This window comes from Bos taurus, chromosome 21 (assembly GCF_002263795.3).
Source record: "Bos taurus isolate L1 Dominette 01449 registration number 42190680 breed Hereford chromosome 21, ARS-UCD2.0, whole genome shotgun sequence".
In the NCBI taxonomy this organism is placed as follows: domain Eukaryota; kingdom Metazoa; phylum Chordata; class Mammalia; order Artiodactyla; family Bovidae; genus Bos; species Bos taurus.
In genome coordinates, this window is record NC_037348.1 from 645,027 (window position 1) to 651,366 (window position 6,340).

Genomic DNA, 6,340 nt, shown 5'->3' on the forward strand with positions numbered 1-6,340 from the left:
TACAAGGAGGGACCACTTCACATGAGTCCAAATGGTCCTCATCGCAGAGTCTGTCAATAACAAATGCTGGAGAGGATGTGGAGCAAAGGGAACTCTCCTCCCCTGTGAGTAGAAATGGGAGTTGGTACAGCCAGTAGGGAAAAGAGTATGAGGGTTCCTCAAGGAACTAAAAGTAGAAGTAGCCTATGCTTCAGCAGTCCCACTCCCAGGCATAGATCCACCCAAAGTATAAGTCAACAAGATAGATGCCCTGATTGGCCTCATCTATCTGTGCGTGCGTGCGCGCGGGCCCAGGCACCATTGCCTGCGAGGCTGGGGGTGCGGCGGGGGATGGGGGTAGGGCTGCGGCTGGAGCTGGTGTAACCCCCAGGATTGCCTGAGGCATGCCAAGGAAGCCCCTGACAGAGACCCGAAGGCAGGTCCTCTGGTTTCCTGGAAGCCAAATGCTAATGCAGAGGGGCTCGCGGGCCGCGCGGAGTCAACCCAGATCTGCAGCGGGAGTCCGGGCCCCTGCCACCCACTCCCCCCGCCCGGGGAGGGGCTGGGGCTGCGGGGGCTCCAAGAGTTGGGACGCGGGGCGGGGGCTAAGGGACCTCTTCTGGTAGGCAAAAAGCCTCCAGCGCCCAGTATTCCCAGGTGGTCTCCCATCCAAGTACTAACCAGACCCAACCCTGCTTAGCTTCCGAGATCAGAGGAGATGGGGCGCCTTCAGGCTGATATGGCCAGAGACGGAGGTGCCTGTCGCTGGGCGCCCTAAGAGCCTTGCGCTGCGCCTCCCTTTCGCTCTGACCTGACCGTGGGGCCAATGGGACCCACCTCTCCTCGGGGGCCACGCGCTGGACTTGAGCCACATGACCTGAGATCGGACTCCAGCCTGCCGAGGCCGCCACGCCCAGAACACCACAATCTCAGACCAGCAACTGCTGGGACGCCCCAGCGGCTGGTCGGGCGTGCCTGCGTGCGGGGCCTGGGGGTTTGGCTGAGGGGTGCGGAGGTCTCGGCGCCCTCCCACCCCGTGCCATCCAGGCCCGTCCACGCTCGCTGAGGGGGGCCTCCCCCCGATCCCATTCTCTGCTCAGGGCCACGAGGACCCAGAGGTGTCCGGTTTCAGGGCCCTCCGCCGCCCGCCCCCTGCGGCCCGCGGGCCTCTGAACCTCCTGTGGGCCTAGGCGCAGGGCAGCCAGGGCCCTGAGCGCCCATCTTGCCTGATCCTGCCAGGCGCCCAAACGTACCGGGAGCCACGGAGGCGCAGTCGACTGGAGCGCCTCAGCCCCGCCCCTTCGCCCTACCAAGGCCCCCCCTTGCTCCCACACCGCCCGCCAAGCACTCGACCTTCCTGAGAGAGCAGACGAGCCACAGGCAGGCACACGGACAGACACACAGACACTCGCATGCACCCACGCCAAGGGAGACAGCCGGCCGGGGCCAGCTCCTCAGCCAGAGCCATAGCACCTGTGAGAGGCCGGGGCCAGAGGAACGGACGGGTGGCCAGGTGTCGGGAGAGACACAGGCAGAAATACATGAAGCTTCCGAGACCAACTCCAAGATGGCGAGAGGGAGATACAGACAGACAGACACCCACCACACACACACACACACACACACACACACACACACACTTGAGTGTGATCCTTGGAAATACTTCTGTTCATAGTTGCTGGGTTGAGCCCAACTTTTCTACAACCCATGGACTGCGGCCCATCAGGCTCCTCTGTCCATGGCATTTCCCAGGCGGGAATACTGGAGTGGGTTGCCATTTCCTTCTCCAGGGGATCTTCCCGACCCAGGGATCAAACCCGAGTCTCCTTCGGGCAGATGCCTTGCCATCTGAACCAGGATACTGCTAATTCCCTAGGCAAAATACAAAGAAAAGAGCTCGTGTTCTACTAAGTGCAAAGATGATTTAAGAAACAGAAGGTGTCATTTGTTGGTATCTTTGAATCTTTATTTAGTTTTCTTTGATTTTTACTATTAAGGCTACTTGAACAAGGCAAGGGAGAAACCCCAGACTTGAAACGCAATAGACTTTTTTGAAAGAAACATGTGCAGGTTAAGCTCTCTTAGTTTTTGAGAGATGGTTAAATGCAAAATCTTTATTCAACACATATGACTGTGGTGAAATTTATTTCAAATCCCCATGATGAATCGCTAAGGCCTCCAGGAAGAAAGGAGTAGAGGGGGAGACAGAAAGAGCAACCTTTCCCCTTGGTGTCATCGGAACTAGCTGCTTAGTTCCTTCATCTCATGGACTACTATCTGGGCTTATCTGGTTTGTCTGATCCTTGTTTTGGGACCGTTTCTAGTCACAAGGCTGTAAACAGTGGGGGTATGGGGGGAAGCCCTTCTTTCCATTCCTCATGAGATCCAGTGGACAATCCAGGCCCTGCCCACTGCATTGAGTGTGCAGCAACAATATCAACAGTGATGCTGGTTAACAACGCATATTCCTGGAATCCACTCCATTCGCTACTGACTGTTTGTGGTGGTGGTCTGGAACCTATACCTGGAAGCTTTCTTGATGATTGCAAATCACACCAAAGTCTGAGGATGATGAAAGATCTTCACATTTCTGGAAGAGCCACACACCTACAGAAAGAACCACAAGACTTGCCTGAAATGGTAAAGGTATAAGTATTGGACTAAAAATTGGAAGGTCTCCACCTTGGCTATGTAAGTCAAACGATCTTTCTTTGAAATGAAAATGGATCATACTGAACGTTCACATTCTTCTAAAGCATTGTAAAAACCATAAATTGTAGAAATCTGCTGTACGAGTTCCTTGAAAGCATATTGATGGATATGTCTTAATGCCTTAGATTGTGCCTTGAATATAGTGTACACATCAACCCAGGAAAGGAAAGAATTGAATCACCAAATATACAAAGAGATCAAAAGTGCCGAGCCAAGTGACACCTTGAGGCTTCCAAGAACTTTTCTGTCTTTCACACACTAAGTAAATACTGAGCACCTACGATGAGCTAGGAGGCATGTAATAAGTTTCTGGAAATAGAATGCTGAGAGAAGAAGACACAGAGTTCCTGCTTTCACTGAGATGAATCTAATGATAAATCACAGGCAGATACTTTGAGAACTTATAGAGGGGCCTCTTCCCTCACCAAAACCTGGGTGTCAGGGAAAGCTTTTCAGAGTAACGATTGAGTTGAGATCAATAGGTAGAACCTACGTAAACCAGGGTTGAGATGCAGGAAGAAGTTCAGGCAGGGAAAATAGCATCTTGGAAGGCTATGTGACAAGGGAAACGTAGGACATTCAAGATATGAAACATGCCCTATGGGATGTAAATCAAAGAGTGCAGAGGGCATTCCAGTGAAAAGACATCAGAGAAGAATGTGGGGAAGAAGCAGTGAAGGGATTTGCTCGTATATTCAATATGATGGGAAAATACAAGAGCAGTGGAGCAGGGAGGTGATAGAATTGCATCTGCATTTCAAAAGGTCATCTTGCTCCACAACACTAATGATCAGAGAGACTCAACTCCAAATTACAAGGAGGGACCACTTCACATGAGTCCAAATGGTCCTCATTGCAAAGTCTGTCAATAATAAATGCTGGAGAGGATGTGGAGCAAAGGGAACTCTCTTCCACTGTGAATAGGAATGGGAGTTGGTACAGCCAGTATGGAAAAGAGTATGGAGGTTCCTGAAGGAACTAAAAGTAGAAGTAGCCTATGGTTCAGCAGTCCCACTCCCAGGCATAGATCCACCCAACGTATAAGTCAACAAGTTAGATGCCCCATTTGGGCACATCTATCTGTTAGTGAGCACACGTGCACACGGGTGATCACCTGCGAGGCTGGGGGTGGTGCAGGGGGCTGGGGCTGGGGCTGGAGTTGGTGCAACCCCCAGGATTTCCTGAGGCAAGCCAAGGGAGCCCCAGATGGAGACCCGACAGCCAGTCGTCTGGTTTCCTGGAAGCCGAATGAAAATGCGGAGGGGCTTGCGGGCCACGTGGGTGCAACCCAGGTCTGCAGCGGGAGTCGGGGCCCCGGCCACCCACTCACCCCACCCCGGGAGGGGCTAGGGTTGCGGGGGGTCCAAGAGTTGGGACGCAGGGCAGGGGATAAAAGACCTCTTCTTGTAGGCACAAAGCCTACAGCACCTGGTATTCCCTGGTGGTTTCCCATCCAAGTACTAAGTACTATGCAGGCCGGACCCTGCATAGCTTCGACGATCAGACGAGATTGGGAACCTTCAGGCTGATATGGCAGGAGACGGAGGTGGCTGCGGCTGGGCCCCCTAAGAGCCTTGAGCTTGGCCTCCCTTTCGCTCTGTCCTGCTGGTGGGGCCAACGGGCCGCACCTCTCCTTGGGGGTCGCACACTGTACTTGTGCCGCAGGATCCGCGACCTGACTCCAGCCTGCCGACGCCGCTATGCCTCCGAACATTGTCAACCCCAGGCCAGCTACCGCTGGGACCCCCAAGCGTCCGGGAGGGCATGTCACCCTCTAGCAGGGCTTGCTTAAATTAAAACCATCATAAATTAAAGACTTCAAAAGTTGTGCTCATTCAAGCTGAAAGGGAAACCAGGGCAAAGTAAACAAGGATGGAACACCATTAAGCTACGAGTAGGTGAAGTGTGTGATTATATGGATCTACTTGTGTGCGTTATTTGTTCAGTCATGTCTGACTCTTTGCGACCCTGTTGACTGTAGCCCACTAGGCTTCTCTATCCATGCAATTCTCCAGGCAAGAATACTGGAGTGGTTTGCCATTTCCTCCTCCAGGGGATTTTCTGACCCAGGGATCGAACCTGGGTCTCCTGCATTGCAGGTGGGTTCTTTACCATCTGAGCCACCAGGGAAGCATACTTGTGTGGTTTCTGTAAATATGCTAATTAGAACCACTATTTCTGCTTAATTATGATAAGGAGCATTAAGGCATAATTAAACCCTCCAAAAGTAAGCTGGGATGTTTAACTCAACATTGGCGTCTATGATGTGCATGCACGCTCAGTCTTGTCTGACTCTTTGCAACCCCATGGACTGTAGACTGCCAGGCTCCTCCTTTCCATGGAATTTTCCAGGCAAGAATACTGCAGTGGGTTGCCATTTCATACTCCAGGAGACCTTTCAGACCCAGGGATTGAACCCGAGTCTACTGCATCTCCTGCCTTCGCAGGCAGAGTCTGTACCACTCTGCCACTGGGGGAGCCTTGTGGCTATTCAGGTCGGAGGCTGCAGGTGGCTAAGGCCCCCTCCCTCCACTGCACCAGTTTGCCCCCCCCCACTCCCGCCCACCACACCCCTACATGAGGCAAGGTGATTGTGAAAATGAAATACTAGCTATGGGGCTTGAGAAGAGAGGAACTGGGTTTTGAGGAAATTCATTTAGGGGACATAAAGAAAGTAAGGAGTAAATAAAATCTGACAATAAAATGGATAATGAAGGACCTACTGTACAGCACAGGGAACTCTGCTTAATGTTATGTGGCAGCCTGGATGGGAGAGGGGTTTGGGGGAGAATGGACACAGGAATACATACGTCTGAGTCCCTTTGCTGTCCACCTGAAGCCATCACAACATTGTTAATCGGCTGTGCTCCAGTGTAAAATAGAAAGCTGAAAACAAAACAGAAGCGACAAGTGCAGCTGTGGAAAGAGTGTGGTAGACACAGCCCAGGTGTGATTAAAGTGGAGAAAATCACAGATTCATTAGATAGAAAGTTCTTGCATCATTTAGACAGGTTTATCTAGGAAGATTGAGGAGAAACTAGAGAAACAGGGGAGCAGGGAAAACTTAGGGGAGCACCTTACAAAGGCAGGATGAGAAGGACAGATCACCAGCGCCCAGGGAGGACCTGAGGCCTGAGCACTGGCGTGCACCCTGCCCCTCAAAGTGGGAAGGGGCGTGTGACACTAGGAGAGGTTAAAGCTTTGTGAGATGGGGCGGTTAGAAGACAAACAGCGTGGGTGTGAAGGACAAAGAACGTTCCTTTGAATATCCCCAAACTTTTTGGCACCAGGGAGCAGTTTTATGAAAGAGAATTTTCCCCATGATTTGTAGAAGGGGGATGGTTTCAGGATGATTCAAGTGTATTACATTTATTGTGTACTTTATTTCTATTATTACTACATCAGCTCCACCTCAGATCATCAGGTATTAGATCCCGGAGGTTGGGGACCCCTCTCTCAGCTCTCTCTCCAGGGCATGGCTATCAGGTCACTGAGGCATCTTCTCTGTTTGCCTGTCGTTACTTAGAGCCTTCAAATAAGAGAATTATCCCCCAAACAGAAACATTCTCAAAGAAACAGTTTCAAATCTGTGTATATTGCTGTGAGTGGGTGATGTTTTCTACTATTATGAGGTTTGAGTTTCAAGGGT

The 6,340-nt window shown here is 51.6% G+C and overlaps 1 pseudogene; it reads right to left on the reverse strand.

The window, feature by feature from the left end:
• Positions 1-611: 611 nt before the first annotated feature.
• Positions 612-730, reverse strand: LOC112443373 (uncharacterized; annotated as a pseudogene).
• Positions 731-6,340: the final 5,610 nt, after the last annotated feature.